The 25,817-nt window shown below is 33.8% G+C and overlaps 1 protein-coding gene across 3 annotated transcripts in view; it reads left to right on the top strand.

Moving 5' to 3' along the window:
* The window catches only part of capt (adenylyl cyclase-associated protein 1), a 153,655-nt gene that overhangs the window by 57,763 nt on the left and 70,075 nt on the right, over positions 1-25,817 (top strand). The window lies entirely within an intron of this gene.

Here is a 25,817-nt window from a genome sequence, read left to right as displayed (position 1 = left end):
CAAGATAATTCCATTTTTATTCCTAATGTTTCTGTGTGTCTGACGTAATAATGATTGACTTTAATGTGATTTACAAAAACAAAACAGATTTATTATTATGTTTTAATTAAAAAATATATGTGCCTGACAAACGGTCGACTATTGGTGGGAAAATAGTTGATAATTGAGAAACTACTGATCCAAAAACGTCCAATAAGATTAAGCCAGAACCGAAAAAAAACTAGTTGTTTAAATAGGATGGATAAATTTTATATTTTTTATACGCTTATATTCAAACTGGCGTAAAATCAGATCACGCAAGAAGTAGTTAAGAAAAGAGACCTTTTTCTTGGTGTAGTGTCAGTTTTTTGTAAATAATCTTAAAGTGAAATTTGAAATTTCACACGGAAGATTATTTGGATTTTTTGTTACAATTATGAATTGAGTTATCAAGCAGCATAAAATTACATTAAACTCACCGGCAAAAATATAACATCTGGTAAATTACACGTAAATTCATGTACATGTATTTAGGTGTTTGCTAATGTATCGCATGATTTGTGTGATTCAGTCGGTGATTATCGGTCTGATACTCAAAAGCCCTTGATATAATTATCCCGTTGAATGTATTGAATGTACTACATTATTGACCTACAAGCATATTAAAAAAATTATTTACACACCGTAACGATCGGTGGGCACTGTATACACAATTATTGACTATCGCATTTTGTGTCCTGCCCTCTCGGGTGTCGTTCGTGAAGCGGTGAATTGATGTTTACGCCAACTTTGTTTTATTAAAATATACTTGTACTTCGGTTAGAGTCACATATATCGATTGATCGACGTGTTTGTGTTTTATTTACTTCCAGAATTCTAGAAAATAGGTAATTTATTGTTGTTTATTTATATAAAAATTGTAATATTAAAAGGCAATGTATGCAAAAACCCCTAGTATTAAAACCGCTTAAATTGCTGTTTTAAAAGTTCATGTACTGGAAGGACTGTAACTAAATACAGTTTTGCGTTTATTTAAGAATGATGGTCTAGTTCTTTTACGATTTAAATTTAGCAAAAATGTTATTTCTTTTCTATTATTGTGCGCGCGCACAGTAATAGAAAAAAACAATTTTTTTCTACATTAAGAAGTTGTTAAGCACCTTTTTTTAAACAATTACATTTTTGTGTTAAGATTTTAGTTTTGTTTTGTGTAAATTACGTAAAATATAATTGAAACATAAAAAAAACTATTTGCTGCATTCTTCGGTAACTTTCAGCGACTTAGGATATTGATATTTTTTTTTAGTTAGGATTTCACTACTTCCTATCGAATTTTTTGTTAGAAGCTATTCCCTTGTATTTGTAATTTTTAAATTTTTCACAAAAAATATAAATTCATTAATGCATTAAAAAAAATTATATTTGACAAATAGCCTAAAAAATTAACTTTTTTATTTGAAGTCTGCAATTTTTACAAAGTTGTGGTACTCTTGCATCCTTTCTCAATATCATTGAAAATATTTCCATTATTTTTTCGCTTCTGCCATTAAATTTGTTGTTGCTTTAGTCGTTACGATATTAACGTTTTGTAAAGTTTCTAGCGATAAGTTAAATAAAACTACATGGTCACGCTGACTTGTCTTTTTTCTGTATTATTAATATTACAATGTTAGATTGTTGTAGCGTAATATCTCTATTAATAAAGACAAAACGTTTGTTTGTTTGAATGTTTATAAAAATCTCAAGAACCACTGAACTAATTGCTATCATATTTTAACAGCAGCTTCATTATGTAATTCGGAATGTCATAGGCTACATTAAGATGAAAATTTATTTATTAAAACTGTAAATAATAACCTTTTTGATTAACCTACTTCTCGGATATGTTCGATGGACAAGTAGCTTGGCTGTCGGTGTAGCATCGTCAGGCATAACTGCGACGCTCCTCTCTGGTGGTAGGTGGCTTATTCAACTTTTAAATTGCCGTTAAATGTTTTATGTAAAACAAGAGTCGTTTGCTCTAACGTAGAAATAGTGCTCCTAATAAAATCTTCCAAGATACAAAACTTACCGTTTGAGATGAATGCGTCACGATTATTCGAGCTCCTGTTGAAGCGGTTGACCGCCCTCGGAGACCTTAGGTCGTGTGTTAAGTTGATGGAAGATATAACTTTTTGCGTTGTTGGAGATTTTCGGCAAATTTTCCAGTACGTGCAAAGCCGTGACGGGGGCCACTAGTGATTTATCTATAAAATCATTACGGCAGAAGGAGTTCTTATAGTCTAAGGATTTTCTCAATAAGAAGAACTTAAGAAAGTATTTAGAGAAACAGTAATTAATACATTTTCTGACATTCCAGAATGGCTTAGCTCACGGTAGCTTTTCTGTATTCCTTTTTTTATTTTTATGATAACATAAATTTCTTGCTAAATGCATTTATTACAACTTTGTTATTTTATAAAGGCGATGATTTTTAATCCTTCAAAAATAAAATAAATAATAAAATTACAATAATTCAGTTATTTCTTTTTGAAATCGGTATCAATTAAAACAAACACTTAACCTCACATTGCATATTAATCTTTAATGTGGAACCGATTACAGAAAGTCGAAATTTAAGAAAGATTTGAATACTTATTTTTGAGATCGGTTTTATTGAAGTTTATTTTATTCTTTATCTTAAAAAAATAACTTGCATTGCAAGTTATAGAAATTTTTTATCTGAATTACAATTAATCTCCTTAAGTACTTTCACAAATAATGTTTACCTAACGGTAAAGGCCTAAATAATCTTATAATACCGCTTACGTCTGGTAATTTCACTAATGAAGAATAAACATTAATTTAAAGTTTAAGAAATTTTACGTGTTTTGTTGGCCCTTCCAACTGGAAAATGTTTCTTTTGTCAAATTATTTTTAGTATATCTGCCCACTGTTTATTTGAATTATCATTATAATTTGTAGAAATTATTCTATAAGTCGGATTAAAAATTTGATTAATAATTATTATTGTTTACTTTTAACTTTCTTAATGGAGTAATATTTCTTTAAGTGACTAATAGGTAGCCGGCCTCCGGCGCGAGTGGTAGCGTCTCGGCCTTTCATCCGGAGGTCCCGGATTCGAATCCCGGTCAGGCATGGCATTTTCACACGCTACAAATCAATCATCTCATCCTCTGAAGCAGCACCTAACGGTAGTGCCGTAACTGTTAGGTAGGTTATTTTTATTTTTTTTATTTCGGTTATTTGTGCTCTTTTCATAATATGCGGCATATAGGTATTGATTAAAAAAGAGAAAAAAGAATCCATTCGCTATAGTTAGAACGTTTGTTATTATTTATACTTGATGTATGTTCTGAGAGTGTAGCGTTTTTGAGTGCTAATCATGACAGTCGCGGTTTATTGGTTTTACGAGTACATTAACTAACTGTACCGGGGAATTCGTTCGCTTTTTCATAGTATTAATGTGTTGTAGAAAAACTCAATTTTTAGGTGTTTTGTTTTTCCATGAAGTTTTTAATCAAAGCATCTTTTAATTTAAATTTCATTGACGAAATTTTTTAACCTTCACCCCTTCGCTCTCCGGTTCTTCACCTGCATGCAGAGCTTTTGGGATAGTCAGTTCATCATCTCCTCATTCCCAAATTCTACTGGATCACTCCTGCGATGAAACTGGAAATCGTGGAGAACCGTTGCTCATTCTCCAGCATCTTGCTGACTGTGTTCTCCACTTGTATTGGACCCACCATCGTTTCGCACGCCTGACGTTCGTTATCCCATCTTCTGCACTCAAAAATAACATGTTCTGGGGAGTTCACCTCGCCACAGTATGGGCATCCGTCGTCGTCAGCCCGTCGTCTTTTATAAAAGTACTTAACTGGGAAAGCCAATAACTCACCTCCCCGAATCTCCTCCCGTACCACGGGTCAACGCACGGAATAAGTCATAGGATCCGTCGACCCTTGTCGGAGGCGTCCCATTTTAATAGCCAGTCCGCCATCATCATCTAAGTAGATTTTTTCCTTTCCTCTCCGTCGAATATCCGTTTTCGGTAGTCTACTAGCTGCTTAGTGAAACAATACTGGCCTTCACCATCGCTGCTTCCGTCGAAACGGAGTAGTACGCAGCCGCCACCCGCAGAGCGATGCGGCGCTGCACCCTCTCTAACTGGCGACGACTGCGCCCAACCTCCAGTGCTCTATCCCACACTGGATGCCATACAAGAGTACCGATTCCACGACATGAGCATATAGCCAGCATTTGGAGGTACGTGGCCCCGTAACACTCCCCATTAACCTGCCGAGTCCTTTCACCATTCGCTGTGCACGTAGACACACCTCTCTGATATGCTTTGCAAAAGACTCCGGGTCTCCATTCAGAACCGAGGTATTTGATCGCATTCCGGAAGTCCACTCGGTATTCCCCCACTCGTAGATCTATTTGTGGAGGCCTCCTCCTTCCTGTCGGTGTCACTAGTCCTATTTTTTGGGACGCAATCTAAGGCCCTTCTCCTCCAGCCAGTCCTGTATCCTACCAATAGTTTCCTGCATATTACGTCGTTTTCCTGCGTATTGTTTATGACCTCGCCATGACCAACACGTTGAGGTTGTCGGCAAATGCTACAACGGTGACCTTCGCAGGGAAATCCGCACTGAGCACCCACCATACACCAGGTTCCATCACCAGGGACCCAGCACAGACCCCTGCGGGACTCCGCTGGTGACCTTAAATCGTAGTCTTCTTTTTCCTAATATAAATAGTGAGAATCTGTCGGTCAGATAATCCTGGTGGAGGCTCTGTAGGGAACCTCGGATCCGTCCTACTATAGTGAATATTGAATCCCATCTGAGGGAATTAAAATCATTTCTAACGTTGAGTGTGACCAGCATCGGGATTTGCCTCGTCCTCAAGTGCCGGCTGCCGCCCGTTCAGCCCAATGATGACCCTCGCCACATCCACAGTAGATTTCTTTTCCCAAAAGCCAAATTAGTTTTCGTGGAATCCTCCAGTTGATTCAACATCCTCCACAATGCGTCTTGCTAGCATTCTCTCTAATAATTTACAGAAATTATTGGTTAATGAAATGGTTCTATATGACTCTGGTTCATCAGATGTTTATGGCTTTCGTATTAGGATTAATCTTGTCTCCTTCCAAGAGGGAGGTATTTGCCTGCTCATCGAAATGGCGTTCATTACCTCATTCACCGCTACTGAACCACCTCCAGCATAATCCTTATCACTTTTACAGGCAGATCATCCGGCCCTGGACTCTTTCTCACTTTCATTCGCCGCCCAGCCATCAGTGATTCCTCCATTCGGAAGGACTCTATTTCCTCGACTGCCACCACATCCCGCACCCGGGCCGGGGATACCGGAAACAGGGCCGTCACACAAGCCCGCACCTTCTCATCCGGGAGTACAGGTAAGGAGCGATTGAACCGCTTAGTGACCACTCTATACCCTCTTCACCATGGATCATTGTCTACATCCGCCTTCAGATTCTTCCAAGATTTTCTCTTACATTCCTTTATTTTGTAACTGTACCTACCTTTGTCATCCACGTACTCTTGATGAGTTGTGATTGCCTTCGCTGTTGGCCTCGTCCGGGCATCTTGAATCTCCAACATCGTATCCCTCTGAACTAGCTAACCGAGCTCGCGGAAGCGCGAACCCCGCGCCTAGTACTTCACTGTAACGGAGGCCTTTATGCCACTCGGTACCACCCTCTCAGGTTTTATCAGATTTACTCCGATAGGCCTATCTCTGCCCTTACCTAAATAAGCCAGTATTCTCCTGGCAGAGTATCCATTTTTATCGCCGCGTAGGTAAAAAACTGAATTATCAGCTTATATGCTCTAAGGATGTCAGTCGACATTACCGTGTTATCCTCTTTGGAGTCATAAAAAGTGGTGTAAACCGCTCCTCCCGCAACAGCCGATTCTTTCCCCACAATAATCGATCTTTCTATTTTGTCCCTTACCTGTCACCGCTTTGCCTTACGTTCTCGGAGCTTTGAAGATGCCAGGCCAGATGTCAGGGGGCGCCTATTAGTTGTTCCCTCACCAGACCGATTCGCCAGATCCACCATGTTTACTGAATCATCAAAGTAACCGGGCTGCTTAATGATTTCGGTTGCAGTCGTAGCGGGCCATCGTCGAGTAGCCAGTAATAGTAGTTCCTCATAATTCACTTTACGATCCAGCTTGTTCCGTATCTCCGAATCCGGTATGGCTCAGTCTGAGTCGGTGGTGAAGACATGAGGAGACTCAGTCAGCCTGTTGGTGGAGACATCGCACAAAGCTCCCTGAACTCATATGCCAAGATCTTAAGGTCCGAGTTCAGTAGGTTTATCACTTTTTTAGTACTGCGATCAAGATTTTGATGCAAAACTTCAGCCATTTCCTCTAGCTGGAGACAAGAAACTGTAGGCCGCTGACATAGCCATCCTCCTCGTCGGACGACGCCACCCGCAGGTCGTAAACTGGCGACCTCTCCAACTTCCTCGTAAGTTTGAACGGACAATTTTCCATCCCACGGCTAGATAGATAACGTCTGCCTACTCCTTGTCGAGGTATCAAAAACGTGTAGTTTGAACCCCACACGGCTATTTTTGGTGGTCGGGGGATAGGTAAAATGTATGTTGAAAAAAAGAGGTCAAAAATGTGGGGAGGGGGGTTCAAAGTCGCTTGAAGAAATTTGGAATAATTTTGTCGCATTTTTATTTACAATTAACTACCTTTATAAGCGACGTATTCTAACTCATTTTTACTTTCCTGGCATCTTAGCTCTAGAGCTATGCTGAAAAAATGAAGGTAAGGGGTGTCAGTCAGTCAGAAAATAGGATGTGGGTTTGTTTTTTGCATTTCTTGACGTTTCATGACCAAGGGATCCCAAAAACAAGAAAAAGGTTGGGGATAATGTTCGTCCGTACGTATGTGCTTGCGTTGGCGTTTGAAGCTTAGCTGGATAAACCAATTTTAATGAAGTTTTGGTACTAGACTCGTGTGTATGGGGCAATTTCTTGGTAAAATGTTGGGGGTCAATATCTCGAGGAGGTTATGGTTTTTTTTAGGATTATTTTCTCTAGATTTTGCAAACATAGCCCCACTTTATATTAAATTCAGTACATGCGTAGATGCTTAACTTACCTTTTTTTTTTTTAAATTGCCTCAAAATTCCCCCCGTTCCCCAAAAATCGAAAAAGCTATTTTATTTATTGCTTATTTTGTAACTGATTTTTTTTTTATGTCTTGCTAGGCAAGTAGTAGTGCAAGTGACTCAAAAAAAAAAAATGTTTGGGGTCAATATTGGTGGTGGGGAACCTGATCAAAGTTAAAAAATATCAATATTTTGAAATTTTCAAAATTCGTTGGGTTATTTAAACTGTTAATAATATAAAACGGTTAAATAATAAAATTTAATAATAATATTGCAATAAAATTTCATCGTAATTCACCCCCACCCTTAAAAAAAGAACTCTTAGGTAATTTTTTATTGGTTGTTCATTTTGTAGTGGAATTTCATGTAGTCTCTTCCACTTAATATAGTAAACATAGAAAAATCAAAAAAACTCCTTGGAAAGTGATTTTGGAGGTGCAGAAAAATAAAACAGTACCGAATTTTTGAACTCTTAAAACATTTTAGGTTTATTTAACGTATAATGATAAATTTTAAAAAAATCATAAATTAACCCCACCCCATAAAAGGAATCGTAGATTAATTTTTCATGAATAATTATTTTTCTATTATATACAAATAAATAACTAAAGCCAAGAAAGTACTACTACTTGTTTTCAGATTTTTAAATGTTTATTAAACCAAACAAATATGAAATCAGACTTTCATTTCTTATTATCAGTTTCTCCTGACTGAAATAGCTGTTATCTTAAGAATGTTTAATAGCCAGTAACCTGGTTGTAAAAAGCTGAAATTGGTTTAGGACAAGGAAAAATAATTGCTAATTAATATTGTAATAAGTATCGTAATTCATTGTAATAGAGGTATTAATAAGTTTGAATTTACCCGTACCTTAGCAGCATATAGGTACATACCTTTAAGTACCTTAGCAGCATATAGGACTCTTTTTACAGCACTAAAGAGAAAACAAGAGTTCGCTTATAGGTCCTCAGAGAGATCCATCTCCATCAATCCGTTCATACACCAAAGAGATCTCACAACACTAATCCAATGGGCGTCAAGCAGAAACCTGTAGAAAACCACGGGGGAAAGGAGTTTACCACAATCCGATCCCCAAATTCAACCTTCAAGAATTATCAGCGTTAAGGGAAGATCCGTGAATCAATGATAAATGACCCTACTCTGCGGAATATCTCGAATTCCTCCAGACAGAAGGCATCCATTTTCTGCTCTAATTCCTCGGAAGATTGGAGTATCTTTACCCGGGATGGAAGCACCACGTCAGTGATCAATTAATTTGGATATATAAGCTAAAATATTAAGTTGTAGCAAAATAATTTTTTCTCAAAATTCTAAAGAGCCAACTGTGGCTCAGGCTTCCTTAAGAAAATCCCTTAAACATTACCGAAGTCATTTGGAGTCTGGAGATATCTAACTTAATTAGAAAACCATTCGGCCAGATCTCTATCAAGTGATAACGTCTGGCTAATGGAAGAAGACACCTGGGTTATAAAAGGTAAAAAAAATATACATCCGTCTACTTATCATTGAGATTATATTTCTTGAAGATTCAGTTGAGAAAAATAAAAATAATTAAAATAATTATTCGTGATTGGTTTTTACGCTAAGTATTTTTTATTTTTTTCCCTTTATTTTATAATTATAATATTCTCTTAAAATTGTTCACCTTTTATGAAAATATTTTCTGAAATTTTATGGAGGATAAGTTATCTAAATACTTTATGTACATTTTGTTCAGTTGATGAAGTAAATTTCTTTCGTTTTATTAATTACTCCGAATGAATTAGTGTTTCTTCTTGTGTATAGTAGCATGTTTGTTGCGTGCAGGATTTGTGTTAAAATTTCACATCTTTCTTTCTATGTCCTTCGGGTGTATTGTGTGTCTACCTCATTCTCTTGTAATTTTACTGTTGTAGAATTCAAAATAAAATATTCAGGAGCAGAGCATTCTAACTGTATGAAAAAGTGTTCAACTCGTAGGTCATGGGAGTAAAATATTTCTTTACTTTTCCTGTAGGTTTTTTGTTTAATATTCTACAGCGTTACTCTTTTATCATTAAACGAACGCGCTAGTGTACTAGAACTTTACATTTAAAGAAATTTTTAATAATTTATTTTTATTGTAAACGTTTCGTAAATGTGTTACTCTACTTCATTATTTTCCTTCAACATTTTTTTAAAAGAACTGAATTACCTTAAGGGAAAAACGGTTTTGTAAGAAAAAAGTTTCAACTCTTGCAAATTTCTTGATAAAACAAATTATTTTTCTGGAGTGATACTGTTTTATTCCTGTAAGACATTTATACCTTCTTTTTTTAACGGAAGCGTTCGTTATCACTTTTTTCTCAAAAAATTACTTTTTTAAATTTCGTGAAGATGGTATAAGCTGTCTATGCAGCGTATTATTTATTTGTATTTCTATTGGATTTTTGTAGGCTAATATTATTTATAAAATCCTTTAAATATAAAGACAACAGGATTTTTTATTGTCCTAGTTTAATGAGGACGTTTTGGACTAACAATCCATTAGTTTTCTAATATTTTTTAATCGATGAAATTTTCAGGTGATTTTTTTTTTTTTTATTATTATTAAAGTATCGTTACATTCATTTTCGTAGCCGAGAATAAGAAAGACATGTATGTTGTAATTAAAATATAGATCAAGTGGAATTGGAAAAAAGTAATTGTTTATTTAGCATTGACGTGGACGATGAAAGAAAGTTATGCATGAAAATGTCTCATCGGCAGTATTTCGAGTATAATTTATTACTGTATTAGGGCTCTACTGATAATTGCAGAGAATAGTAATTTCTAAAATTTTACTTACTCCTCGGCACTACAGGCCGATGTGACCCCTGACTTCCCGAATATTGCCCCGCCATCTATCTCGATCCTCTGCCTGTCTTCTCTAATTGAAAAGCCAAGCGTCCTCAATTCACGCTCCACATTATCTGTCCATCTATTCGGTGGTCTTCTGTTGTAAATTGTTTTCCTTGCCATCCTTTCCTCTTCCATTCTTGCCACATGACCTACCCATCTAATTCTTCCCGATCTGACGAATCTTACAATATCTTCATTTTCCAGTAAGTCATTAATCTCAGCATTATTTCTCACTCTCCATTTTAACAGACCGGTCCAGTGATTCTTCTCATTATCTCGCTTTCAAAAACTCTAAGCTTCGATGCGTAATTCACCGTCAACAGCCACGTTTCAAAAACATAACGTACCACAGGTCTTACCAGACTTTCATGTAGTTTCATCTTAGTTGCTCTTGATAAAAAGTTTGACTTAAATAACTTCATACTAAAATAAAAAGTACTGTTATCCGCCATATCCGTTTATCTCATCCAGTTATCCACTACTTAAAATAACTAAACTTCATATCAGCACACCCAACCTCGCCACAACCAGATACACCATACTCAACATCCTTGAAAATATAATTTCCTATTTCTATATCTCTTACATGTCTTCTACTTGCTGATGGCGATATTTTCATAGTTAGTTTTAGCTTCATTAATCTAAGTCCCACATCTCTACCACCCTCACCAGCAAACTGAATGCCGGTATCGTCCTTGTCATAATAACTATATCATCCGCATATGCACACTCCTGAAAAAAATCTGTTATGATTGTCCTATCTCCCACCATACTCCTTACCGCGTCCAGAAGTGCTACAGAGTTGATAATGCGTCCTCTGTCTCGCTCCGGACCTAATCGCAAAATGCCTTCCCACAGAATTACCCGTCTTCATCCTTGAATATGTTTTATCAAGGGTAATCATGACCAGTTTAACAAATTTTGAATGGTGTACCAAATCTTTCAAGCTCCTCTATTACCTTGCTCCTTGATACATTATCAAAGACCCCTTTTTAGTTAATAAAGAGTAATGCAGGTCAGTATCATATTCCCCACATTTTCACACCATTTACCGTATCGTGAAGACCTGGTCCGCCTTACTCCATCACCTTCTAAAATCACACTGATAATCATCGAGAACTGCTTCCACAGACGAAGTAAGTCTTTGTAATAAAATATTTGTGAATCCCTCTCTGGTAGGATCCGATATAACCATATTATTGTTTAACTTGCTGTTACCGTCCCCACCCGGCTCAAGTCCATACACTCCCACTCCTTCTCTTCTGTTACGGTCGCTCATCGCGATACGGCTGTTATTACGTTTTTCCTTCACAACATCATTTTCCTTCCCATTAAAAACCTCCTCAAAGTACTTGGTCCATCTCTCTAAGACTCTATCATTATCATCGACGATCTGTCCGTTATCCTTCATCTTTGGCTGATATATCGTTCTAAACCAATCCCTTATAAAATCATCGTCTTTGATTTCTACCTCGTAATGCCTCTAGTTCTTCCTCTTTCCTCATCATTGCCTCGTGCGGAAAATCCGGTGGTGATCATTTCAGATGGAAAGTATATTTGCGTATATGCCTAACTAATCAATCATTTTATTACTGTAAATCTCCCGCACCGATGCGGAATATTAATTATATTTTTATTTAAAAATATCAATTCATCCGCGGTGTGAAAGCGATTGCATTCTATTACTTATACGCATTTCTGTCTCAGCTAATCAAATCCACCATATAATTTTTTTTTGAACTTGATTTGATTGGACTTGGAGAATTTGAAACTGAAAAAGAATTTGCGTAGAATCATGATCTCCGATGCAATTTTCTATGGAACACCACTCGGTTAAATAAGACTCGAGGAGACGTAGAAACTGATTCTGATTCAGTTCTCTTTCCCTAAGCTCTGAGTATTGTTGCTTCTATGGTACTTTGTTCACGGATGACGTTTAATGGCGCCGTTGTCGTAGTTTGGATGGTTAATTTTCTTCAGCAAAAAGACGATGGTTGCTCCGAAGAACTTAAGAGACTGGTTTCGAGGAGTTGGAATTTCGAGTGTATTCAGGAACAAACGGTTAATTTATTGTATCCTTGTGTCCACTGAAGTTTTATCATATCAGTTGCTATTTTCTCCAATTTCGATTATTTATTTTTGTTGTTAGTTCTTTGAGTTCAAAAGTTTTTTTCTTATACATGTCTTATCTTTTCTATTCAGATTATCTATCTTTTCTATTCAGATTATCTAATTTATTAATTGAATCTATTCAATTCTTTTATCAGTTTATACGGGGTTTTCTGATTAGTAGCTTCCTCCTCTGCCTTTTTCAAGCTTTGTTTCCGATTTTCTTAAATTTCGAGAAATCTTTTTATACTTCTAGTTAAATGTAACGTTTCGATAAACCACTCTATGAAATTACGGTTATTTTTATTCTGTTCTGTGATGAATTACATCTTCATTATAATTTTAATTTTCCTGTTCAGAAACAGTTTTTTTCTTTTTTCATTGATAAAATAGATAAATGCGATATTTTATGTTTCATATAAATTTTACGAATTAAAGATGAGTAGTTTAATCGACTCAATAAGTATATTTTTATACATATTTTCTTGACATTAAAAAATAAAGACATACATGTAGTAGTAGCTCGCTAAACTGGATCAGAAAGTCATATTGTGGCTACTTTCGACTAAATACAGTAAATAAAATAATGTTTGTCAGAATTGACTGTGGTAGGATCAGATGACTGAAATAATAATGTTCATTCATGGATATAATAATGACCTGTTAACGTATTTTATTAATTCATCACAAATTTTATACAGTATTATTAAGTAAAAACAATAAACCTGGTTATGAACGGATAATTGGAAGGGACTGCGACCACAGTTAAAACTGAAAACAATTTGTAATCCAGAACCAATGGCGGCTCGTAGTTAAAATTAGTGGAGATGCTGCTCCAGAAAATTTTTTCCTGTGCCTTTTCAAGGCCGTGGTTTAAGTTTTTTTATAAAATAAAATAATCGAAAAAATGAATCAAATAAAATAGCTGGAAGCAGGATAATAATTAATTCTATCGCATACAAGAATGTGGTTCAAGGTTTAAAGCACAATGTGCTTAAAAACCGTATTCGGTTTAACCGAATAAATAAAAAAATGTCAATACATTATTAACTTAATAAAATGTCCGCTTAAAACACTATAGTCCGATGGTACTTAATTTAAATTTATATGCGCACGGAAACAAATACGTAATTACTTTTTACTAATTACCTTCTCTTTCGCCATTTCAGCGTGTTTTTGGAAAGATTTGGCAATCAAAGAGCTCTTGCCTTCCGCCATCTTCTGATCACTACTGAAAAACCAACTAAACCACTTTCATATTACTTCCACCGACTAAACTAGAAAAGGGAACAAACAAGGAACGTTCCATACATAGACGGAGTAAAAAAAAGACTACCTTCCACCAGCACGCCAGGATCGGCACTGCAGGAGCGACAGTGCTCTCTCTCTCTCTCTCTTCCTCGCAGCTTCGCGTGGAGTTTCCTATGTGCGCATACGCAGAACATCCAAACACCACAACGCTGGAACTGTAAAGCGTACAGTTCCATACAAAGCTTTTTGTATTCTTTTCATAAACTGGGGGATAGCTACTGACACTGACATCAGCTTAAGGATTATATATTGCACAAGTATAAAGAAAAAATAAAGACAAAAGGACTCATTATATTAAATGTCATCGATAGTATCAAGTGAATATAGGGGTGCTGCAGTTCCACAGTGCCTGTACGCGAGCCGCCACTGTCCAGAACGTTAATCATGAAAATATTACAGTAACAAATTGATTATAACATTTTATCCTGTAGGTTAAAATCTCGTGAGGTTACTACAATAATTCATTAAATTCTGGTACTTTTAATATTAAAATAAAAGCTTATTTTCCCTTTTTATTTTTTATTATTCACCTAAAAACGTTTAATAGGTTGAACAGTAAAATATAATTTTAAAACAAATACTTATTCAGTGTTGTAGTGCTGCTGAAGTGCACCTTTACTTCTAAATTGTAAAGTGTAAATTGTAAACATGATGACTTTTATGGATGCTAATGATTTAACGTCATTGTGATGTAATATTTTTAATGATAAACTTTATAATACAAGCGATTTTTACGTTTACAAGTTTGATCGTGTGAGCAGTTATAGCGTGGAGTGGAGGTGAGCCAGAAAACGGTTGATGACCTGCTTGGTGGCGCTAGACATCGATGAAAAGTAGGTTGGCTGTTAACACTCGACAAACACATTGTTTTTATTGCTGTTATATTTTTAACATCTGCTTAAAAAAAAGTAACTTTATCACGGCACGACATTTTAATCCGTTCTTAAGTGTGTATAAATTCGTATAAGAAAAGAACCGAATATATAACTGCATTTATACTGTGTCATTGTAAACAAAAAAAAGCTGACAACACAGTTGTAGGACTTTCCCGTCACGCAGCTAAAGCCGCGTTCTTGGAAGGTTCTACAGCTGTGGGTTGTTTTTTATGCACGGCTTACACACACATACACATACAACTTAATTTAAAATATTTATTATTTTATTTAAATATAATATTTTTTTACTTATTTAATTCAGTGATTGTAACTAAATCGCTCGCTCGCATACCGATGTGGCGGTATTAGCGGCGATGGTCGGCACTGACTAAAATAATTTAATCTCACAACTTACACGGAACAAATTTCGCTTGTACGGTCGGTAGCTGGTATAGCCGCGCTTAACGCACCAAGTACCGAGTCCACCGGACGATCTAGTTCGAGTCATACCGACTGTACTTCTGCCATACCGATTTACGTTTTTTACACTTTAAATATTATTCATGTAATTCTACCGCTCACCTGTGACGTCTCTATATAGTAGTTTAGAGTATTTTTGGAGCGGGGGTGCGATTTTACAAAACCTTGTCGCAAATATTGTTAATTTTTAATTGTTAACAAATGCACCTAAGAAAAATGTGATCTTAATTAGGTGAAATATCGTGATACTGAGGGGTGACCTTGCTCTACGGCCACATTCCCTTGACCTATTAAGTTGAAAATTTAATGGTATCAATGCCCCTTATATAGAAGTAACCTGACCAAATTTGGTCAAAATCGGTTCTGTAGTTCTGGAGATATAAGGTGATATTGAGGCTAATACAGAACACATAAACTTACGTACGAACATTAATATCCGGAAAGTTTCCATCCGGTTTTTTGGATCCTTAGGTATCAAAACGTCAAGATCCGGTGAAAACCTCATATTCCCAAATTGGACCGATTACAATACTTTTCCTTCTAGAGCTATAGCGCTATCTAGACGGTAAAGTAATCCCCCTTCCGCGGTACGCATTATTATACTGAGCACCAAAGGACGAATACACGTTTACATTGCCAGTGTACTGCATAATTTATAGTAGTGGTGTACCGACGCCTATTTATTAGTTGCTGTTTGAAGCTGGGTGAGTGGAATAAATGTATCCTGCGTCCGACACAAATATTTTATAAATTCTCGGTTACACGCTTCTATTCGGTCTTTTTCCCGCGTTTACGATTATTTAACTGTGTTGTTTCATGGCCCTGGCTTTTGGGGTAGATAGTATGCAGGTACAATAATAATATGTGTGCAGATACTATCCGTGGCATTTAGTTTTTTTGAAAGAACAATTGGGATTACAGAAACGTGAAATTTATGTTTCGTTTTATTTCACTTATGTCTTTGAGCAAATTATTGTGCACGATTTCAGCACCTCATTCATATTTTGAGTAGCCAAAGGTTGATAAATTCAATACAAATATTTTACTTATCTTTATATTTCATTTTTACACTTTCTGTTGTCACAATCTCGCTTTTAGGTTCGGTGTTTTCAATGCATTACCTTGATCTACATCGATCAAAACGTTGAACCTCCTCCATTCAAAACGGGTTTTCTCCAAAAGTACCTATTCTTATATCAAATGTTATTGATTACAGTCTTAACCGCATCATATATATTTTTTTACAATTGTTACGTTTTTACGTTTATCTTCTGTATGTAGAACTACAACCGCCTTAGCCAATGTTATTTTCTTTTTTCTGCATCTTAACGTCATATTAATGAGGTTATTCTTCGCATTACGCACGGTAACACAAAATCAAACAAAATTAATTGTAATAATAATAATAATATCAATGAGTGCCAAACATTTCATTATTAATAACTTTTTAGAATCCTTAATGTGCGTTCGTCGAACGTGTGTTATGTAAAGTTTTCCACCGTAAACGATGGCAAAAATATTTCCTGTTCTAAATGTGAGAGGATGGCATCTGTTTTTTAAACTAATGTTAGCGGGTGACCAAGTATTAAACATTGAGGTTCAAAACCATCGAGTAAATATGTGGCATTCCAAAATATCCTTGCTATTAACTTTACCTTTTCTAGATAAGTAAAATTCCTTCAACATTACCGTAGCTTCGTTTTGTTGTATAAAAGGCGTTTTGCGTGGAATACACTCTTTGATAATGAAATTATTTGTATTTTTTACTGTCTTTGAGGAGTACTTTCTCCCAACGCATCTTGATAAAATTTTCTTCTCACAACAGATTTTTCTTGAATTTCATTTCTATTTTTGAAGGTGCTCGCATATATTATATTAATTTGTATGACATTTTTTGGGGACTAGAAGAAAATTATGTTTTACTGTATTATGATAATTTTTTTTTCATAATTGAAAGCGATAATAAATATAGTAAATAAAGCTTGTAAGCTTAGGAAAATACAGAAAAATGGAATAAAAAAATAAAAAAGACCTTATTGGCTCCTAAAATAGTTGGTAAAGAGTTGCAAAACTCGCGGCTTTTTCCTTGACAGATTTTTATTTCATATACGCCATAGGTTTATAAATATTAATGACTTCAATTTGCAGTATTACGAGTACAATTACGAAAGAGATCAAACCGATAATTTTTACTTTTTTACCTTAAACATTACATAATATTCAAAATACAATTAAGAAATAAATTCATAGTAAAACGTTTTGGGTGTCTCTGATGACCCTCTAACCGAATAATGTTTTCATAATTAAAATTAAACTGTACTATAGTTGCTAAAAAAAAATCAAAATTTTAGTAAAAAAATAATTTGGATCCCCTTGCTCGACAGCTGCCTCGCATAACATTTTTAATAAGTCTCAGTTAAAAAAAATAAAACAGATAAAAGTCTGAGAGATTATAAAAACGTTTAACTTCTTAAGTGGGTCCCATGGACCCCCTTTATTAAAGGTTAAAAAATGTTTCTACATCGTCCACATTAATATTACATACAGCCGAATTTTCAGTATTGAAAATTAAAGTTAAAATATTTATATTTTAAGTACGGGCCCCATTCTTGTTTTTTAACCCAAAAAGTTTATTGCAGTAATTATTTACTTCATCAAATTGACTCAACAGTACAATTTTTTAAAGGCAAAAAAAAAAAATAATTACCGTGATACTCCTTTTCCGAAAAACAACCAGGCCAAAATTGGGATATATATATCTAGTCAAATTTAAACTTACTAACAGATTTTCGAGAATGTGGCAAAATTTATTTAGAAATAATATTTAATATTCTCAACCCTAAATCTGATTGACTTAAAACTTTAAAGTATAAGTAATTTCATCATACTAAAGCTCAATTTTCTGCGACCACTGTACAAACAGTAAGAAAAAAATAAAAATGGCGTAAACTACCCCTCCCCTTTTTTAAATTTTATTTAAAGGTTAATTCCATCAATGCCCAATATATAGACATTTTTTGAGCAGTTTTCAAAGAATTTATGTTCAAAACGTCTGGAGATCAATAAATCCATGATGAAATTATTTGTATTTTGTTGGCCTTTATTAAGTAAAATCAGGCCAACACATACATACATCTTCAAGAAATTTCGTATAATTAGTTTTGCTTTTTTTTTGGACGAAAGGGATCTTGAAACGTCGACTTTGCAAAAACTTCGATACTCAACATTTTGGCTGATCGGCTACATTTTTCCTTATAATTTCGCTTTAGAATTAAAACCGGAAAAGTAAAAATTATCATTCAAACATCGCTTTCCTATTCATTATTTATTACCCTAAAAATCATATCTCAAAAAATTTAAAAAACCCATTCGAATGAAATTTAAAAATGTTATGCCATATTTATTATTATTTTTTTTGTTGTATTGCATTGATTAGTTATAACAGTAATAATAATAATAATAATAAAATGTTGAACGTTATTATGTTATAATGTAATAGAACTGGCTAGATACATTAAAATAAAGAATTTAATATTACTGGTAGGATGTTAGGAACAGCTGTTGTATCCTACGGCACTGATAAAACAATTTGTTCTGGTATAGTGAACTTAATTAACGTAAAACGTTCATTCGGTTTTGTTTTATTTATGGCCAAGGACAGTTATTTTACTAGATGTTGTTGTTGACAACATCATAATCATTATTTTATTATTACTGCTACTTCTACATAACGTAATACCTGCAAGTTACAAATGAATTTATTTGACATGAATAAAATTAAGTTAATATTATTATATTAACTATACCTGATCCTAAAACAGGTATATATACTAAAACATATTTCTAGGTGGTTTTTTTATTGTTAGTACAAATATACCCGTTTGTATCTATTTTATATACTTATGATTTTACATTTGCCGGTAACTAATAGATGCCGCAATGAATCGTGAAACTTGGACTACGATGCATAGTACGGTGCTTTTCCAAACAGAAAACATGCAATTTAGTTTTCACGCGCAGTAGCTAATTGTTTTCTTGTAAATAGAACTTATTTTTTGTGTTACTGGATGGCAATTATAATTATTTTTAAATATTCTCTGATTCTGCTGTTTATATTACAGTGAAATCTCCTTATTCGCGGTGCAGCATTTTGTGATTTCTTTTCTACGAGGCCAAGTCAAAAAGTAAAGTGAAATTCAAAAAATCAATATGTTTATTTGTATTTACATAAGAGATACGTGCATTATTTTCCAACATAATCCTCTCCTACTACTATGCACTTAGTCAATTTTTTAACGAGCTTTTGAATTCCTTCCTGGAAGAAAGTTTTCGGTCTGGTGAACAGAAAATTTTTCACCGCTTCTATTTCCTCCTCATCAGATCGATAATGATTTCCTCGCAACTCTTCTTTTAGTGGGCTAAAAAGATGAAAATTGCTTGTAGTCAGGTCCGGACTGTATGAAGGGTGGTCCAGCAGCTGAAAACCGAGATCTTGAAGGCAAATGACTATTTTTTTGGCCATATTAAGTGGACCGTTATTCTGAAGCAAAACCACGCCTTTAGAAAGTTTACCACGTCTTTTGGACTTGGATTTTTTCTTCAGTAAACGGTGTATCTCCCAGTAGTTGTCTGTGTTTACTGATTAACCTTTAGGTGTGAAGCAAACCAAAAGTGAATCTGCCATATTCCAGAATATCATCATCACCTTTCCTGCAGACATCAGAGTTTTGAACTTTTTGGTTGCGGAAAGATGTTTCCTTACTAAATTTTGTCGCTTACTGTCGGGTTCAAAGTAATGGATCAGTGTCTCATCAACGGTTATTATTCACCTAAGAAATGAGTCTCCTTCATCTTCGTAACGTTTCAAAAGCTTCCAGGAAATTTTCAAACGATTCTCTTTGTGGATTTGTCAATTGACATGGAACCCAGCGACACGACTTTTCGAAAGTTTTAAGAGTCATGGATGATTGAAAATGCTGAGCCACGGCTTATATTCAACTCACTTGCAATGTCATCAACTGTAATTCGACGATTTTTACTGAGAATCATTTGTTTAACCGCTTCAATATTGTCGTTAGTCTTTGAAATGGAAGGCCTCCCTTCCGCTGTTCATCACAGAGAGAAATCCTACTATTTTTAAACGATAAATTCATTCGTAGATTTTGCTTCCACTCAAACAACTCTTCCCATATTGCTGCTGGATTCGACGAATAATCTCTGCTGGCTTCACTCTTTCTGAACTGAGGAAACGTATCACTGCTCACATTTCTTCCTTGGTGTAACCAGACAAACGAGCACTCATTTTAAACAGACTTGTAAACCCAATCAGAAATAGCTAACAGTGAAACAGTACATTCAATAAACAGCTGATAGAGGTTATGGGTTATATTAGAACAATCATTGCTGCCATACATGTGATTGGGAAGGAAATCAACATTTCCCTTTACTTTTTGACTTACCCTCGTATATTCACGGCAAAAATTCTAAATATTCGCTTACATTACATTATGTAGTGATATTAAAAAATAAAAATATTAAAATTTTTAATGGCGCAAATTTTTAATGAAGAAGTAGAAGATACGATCCCTGGAAAGCAGTTCAATGTCAAAACGCTTATCGAAGGCATTAAACTATTCCGTGACCTTATCCATTCTTTTTTGTACATGCTGATCCATCTTTGAATAGAAGCTTAATCTTTTAAGCGCAAAATTGAAGATATCATGCAAGAATACACAGAACTTCACACGGATTTAAAAACAAGACCGAGACGAGTAAAAATTACAATTTTTTGTAGACTCAATCCAAAATACTGTAGGTTAGTTTTGTAAATTTCCTTTACAGTAATTTTAGTTTTAGTGTACGTAGTACTGTTTTCTTGACATTTAAGGCGATTACCGAGTACCATTTGAACATGTAATAACGTTTTCTAATACAGTAGATACTGTGCATACTGTAGTGAGTTTTTAAATCCAACAGTTCGGTAAGTGTTTACGAGTAAATTAGGAAATATAATACTGTATTTTGTTAAATATTTTTTATGTTATTACCTATGTACTGTACTAAACCAGTGCTTATAATTAATGTTGCCGTCTGTATTTAATAGCGATTTTATTTTAAAATCATGCGTATTTACGTATGATTTTTTTTCATTTTACATAGAACCTAACCATTCTTAGTATTAGTTCCGTTCTATATTCGGGGCATTTTTACTATCTCTAACCCCTCCCCCCGCAAATAAGGAGATTTTACTGTACTTAATAAATGATTTTACCATAAAGTATTTTACTAAAGTATTTAATTTAAAGTATTTTAATTTTAATAAAGTATTTTACCCTAAAAAAAATTATAATATATTTTTAATGTTGTAGAAATGTAGGCTTATTATCAACAAGTATGATAATTACGTCCGTAGAGATTTACAAACTCTAAATCATAAATTAAGTAACGTTATAATCGTCTGACATCCTTAAACATAGTTTATAATCTATCTTGAATTTATTTATTGTAAAAATAAATACGGACAAGCCAAGTATTATACTCAGGAAATGAGTCACCTTTCATAGAATCATTCCAAGAAACAGTGTTATCACTTTTCCGATCCAGTTCGTGTGTTTTGTGTTTAATGGACGTTATTTACATCAATTTTCTCAAGAATAAAATTCTTTACAGACGTAACTAGAAATTTTTAGCTGTTTACGGGTTTGTGTTTGTTGCTTTTGTTAGTTTACCAGTAAAAAAAGATGTATTTTCCGACAAAACCTTTTCTGTTTTACCTTTTTTTTTTTTTTTTTTTTTAACCTAAGTGAGATAGCTCTGGAAACACCTTTTTTAAATCTCTTAGTTCAAAAACCCTAAGGAAGCATCAAATTTACCCCTGGATTTATATTCTAAGAATTTTAGTATGGTTTAATTTCACAAAGGGAGCAGAAAGCAGGGCTAAATGTTTCGCAAATAGAAACTCGCTAACGAACCGTTTTTTGATCTATGTTTATATGAACTTTTTTTTAATTTTTGGCTACAGAATCATCTTTCAATAGGTACTGTGCAATTTGGTCACCTGTATGTGCGTGTATATATATATATATATATATATATATATATATATATATATATATATATTAATTAGTTAAATCAAATTAAATTTAAAAATGTTAAAAATATTAGCTATACATTGAGGTGATTAAAATTTAAAAAAAAAATGTGTTCTGCGATCCAATATTAATTAACACTACATACATCTTACGAAGGCCCATTCGCTGTTACGTAATGAAGTAAATATTATGCTGTAAGAATAGTAAAATGATTCAAAGTGCGGCTGTTGCTGCCGTAACACCAAGCATCAAGATTGGTTGCGCCGCCTGTACTTACATGAAGAAAAAGGGTTTTACTTTACGATCACTTTAATTTTAAAAGGGATTATGGGAAAAAGGTTTGTACGTGGGAAAATGCTTTGTTTGCCTGTGTTTTTCGTAGAAATTTGTATCTCAGATATAGGAATTTTCCCCAAATTTTGGTATAAGATTAAAATTAAACGTTCTATTGAAAAAACTCATAAATAATTTTATAGAATATTCGATAATATACTCGTAAAATTAAAGATCCAGGATTAACAGGCTAATTAAATGCCGATCTCGGAAAAGTCTCAACCTTACATCTTGAAAAATCTCGAGTTTAATCCCGGTCGTGCTTGATATTTTTCATTCGCTAAAAATATTTCTTCACCGTGTTCCTTCTATCCGTTAGCTTCGAACTTATGTAATGAAATATCTGCTTTAAATTAAAAAATAAATAAATACGTATTTATTTACACCTAGAAAAGAAATAAATAAGAAGTATTTGCAAATACTGTACTTTGTATTTATTACTAGGAAACGAAATATTTTTCTTATTGGAGAAAACGAAAATTGGCAAACTTCTATAAAATTATGTAATATTAAAAGCATAATTTACATCTAATTTTTATCTTGTAATTACTTGTGTATTGTGTGATGCTGCTGTGATCAAGGATTTACCACGGACTTTCGATTTATTTAGATCATTTATTTTCAAAGTGACCCTTGTGGGCGCTGGAGGGCTCAGGGGGCGGTAGTAGGTCCACAGAAATTTGGGGGCGTTCAGACGGTCTAGGAAGGCGATGGCTGATTAAAAAAATGGCAAAAATTATGTTTACGTGATATTTCAATCTAAAATTAAATACCTAATACACTAGTGCAAAAAATTAAAGGGACACCTATATTTTATGATAAAAATGATTTATTCAAACTACTTTAACTTTGCAACCAAGAGGCTTAGACTCTAAGCCTACATCTTTCTATGTAAGTGTAATACGTCCCTCACATTAGTGTAAGTGTAATTTTTCAATTGAAAGCTTTGTTTTAATTATTGTACTGTTATACTGAATATGCTATCACTATTATTGTTATATAACTATATAGATACAATTTTAATTTTTTTGAAAGCAGTTTTAATAAAAATACTTGCAAATATGATTAAATATGCGTTTTAATTGCTTTCATTTAAAATATAAGTTTCAACTCAGAAATAGGATAATGCCATTAAACATGGCATATCCTATTTCTTGCTGTTTTTAAGAACTCATCTTAAAAACAGCAATTGCAATTATTATTTTTAACAGATTGTAAGTTTAAAAAATTTAGGGACGCTAGAAAATTGTTGATTCTCATTATTGGCAGTGCGAAAAAATTTGCGAATCAATGATCTAGATAAATGCTGGGCCAGTTCCCTTTCTATGTATGAAGCAGCATACTTATCTGTTCCACATGATTTATATAACGTATTTAAATCTTTTTTTTTTTATCTTTTTTAATGTTTATTAGTGTGTTTCTGGTTTATTTTAAATAAATTGAAAATAGTAATTTGTATTCAGATATCAATCGTATCTTAATAAATACTATCTCCTATACCACATTCAGGATACACACAGAAACTTCTATGTGACAAAAAAATTAATTTGCGGATTTATAATTTTGAGAAGTTCATAATAGTCAGAAACGTAATTCAAGATGTAAAATGTTTACAGCTCCACAAAAAGCACACTTACAAGCATTGTATATTGAGTTACATTATTAACATTATGGTTTTTTTTTTTACTTCTGTAAATGTTTTTTAACACGTAAGAGGTTTCACCTACCAGCGACGATATATCGTTTGATAAATATTTAGGAAATATCGGTGTAACTGTTCAGTACAAATATCTAAGAAAGAAAAATTCACCAAACCGCTGTCATGCTTTAGTTATGTAAATAGAAAATATTTAAAAAAGAAAGCTACAATCCTATAGGTGTTTAGAAATGAATTAACGCTTCCTAAAAGTTTTAATTATCATGGTAAATTTTACATCTACTGACCAGTAGCAGCGGAGGTTTCTGCTGAAAGATTTTTATCGATTTATCTTAACGAACCAGTATGGTGCCAGTGGTTGTATAATTATAATAGTGGTTACATCGGTAACCAAATACAGTGATTGCTGAACTCTAAAAGGAAGGGATTGGAAATTTTTCAGAATTTTAGACTGAAGATGTGTAGTGTGACGTAGAGGGTTTGATATACGAGTAGAACACCGGTGTGGATTTAATAACATTTTTTAAATTTAATAACATTTAAATTTTTTTCACAATAATGCGTCCCGTTGTAATGGGTGTTTTAGGTAGATTTCATAAGAAACCTATTGTAATGGATACCATGATTCGACTTCCGGAAAGTTTCGACATATCTTCGCGTTTCACATTCCCTGAGCCCAAAACCACTGTCAGTTCAAAAGTTTATAAATAGTATATACATTTATAAGGGCAAAATCGAACCATGGAGTTGGAAATTGAGGGGCTCTTTCGAAAAAATATCGCTATTACTTTCTTATCAAGTAAAATATCGAATCCATTTAAAGTTCATACTATTCTTTGGATAAGGGCCTATCTGAGTAAAGTTTTTTGATATCACCAATCATTGGTTCAGGATGTGGAAAAAATGGGGTTGAAGACAAAAAAAATTCATACCCTCCTTAAAAGGCATAATATCGAATCGATTTAAAGTGGTCGTTAGTCCTCTAAGCATTACCTAAAACGTTTGTTTGAAACAAGTTTTGATATGACCAACCTTTACGACAAGGGATGACCAAAATGTTATTGGAATTGTTAGATGGGGCTTGTCGTATGTTAAACATGTGAAATTTTTTTACACATGTAACCATTGTCGTGTGGAGTAAATTTGAAATTTTTCTTAACTTTAAGGTGGAAATCTTTTTAATCGCCTACTTAGCACCGGTGAAATCTACTTCCGCCGTGCCGAAAGGTATTTTTTAATAGCTTCTTTCTTGTGAACGTCATTCTTATATTTTAAATTCACGAGAGAATACCGGTTTTAATAAAGGTAATAGGTATTTAATTGATTTAATTGTAGACTATTAATCTCCGTCAAAGATTAAAACAATTATGTTTGCTATTGTAGATGAATTATTTATTTTCTGTAAATAAATCGTACTGTAATTATTTACGCGAGTTATTTTTATTTGCCGATGATCCAACAACGTAATCGTATTTATTTTTTGATTGTAACGGTTGTGATATTTATTTATCTGTCTTATCGGCTCCGATGTTGTGGTTCGCCGCAATATCCTGTTAACCAGTGTCAGTGTCAGAAAGTCCTGTTTCATTTTGTACTTTGTAATTATTATTAAAATATATAAAGAAAGTTTATATGGTAAATTAAATTTTTTTCTTCTTTTAAAATAGCTGGAATTTACAGATCTTCACAGTATATTTCTAGGTTAAAAAAGGTATTATACCTTTTTCATTTCTAAATAAATTACTTAATAAGAATGATAAATTTACTCCATCTTAAATTAAATTCTTAAAATTTATTGTAGTAGATATGTATTTTCTGTATGTCGCGCATTTACAACGTACATAACCGATTATTTCATGTGGATTGCAGTTTGAAAGTTTATCCATCCAAAAATATTTTGGATTCATGTACGATCGACATGAATAGATCTTATAAAATTTTAAA

The sequence above is a fragment of the Lycorma delicatula genome, chromosome 1 (genome assembly GCF_047948215.1).
Source record: "Lycorma delicatula isolate Av1 chromosome 1, ASM4794821v1, whole genome shotgun sequence".
NCBI classification, from domain to species: domain Eukaryota; kingdom Metazoa; phylum Arthropoda; class Insecta; order Hemiptera; family Fulgoridae; genus Lycorma; species Lycorma delicatula.
The sequence above is the reverse complement of the archived record's forward strand: the minus strand, read 5'-3'. Positions and strand labels throughout refer to the sequence as shown.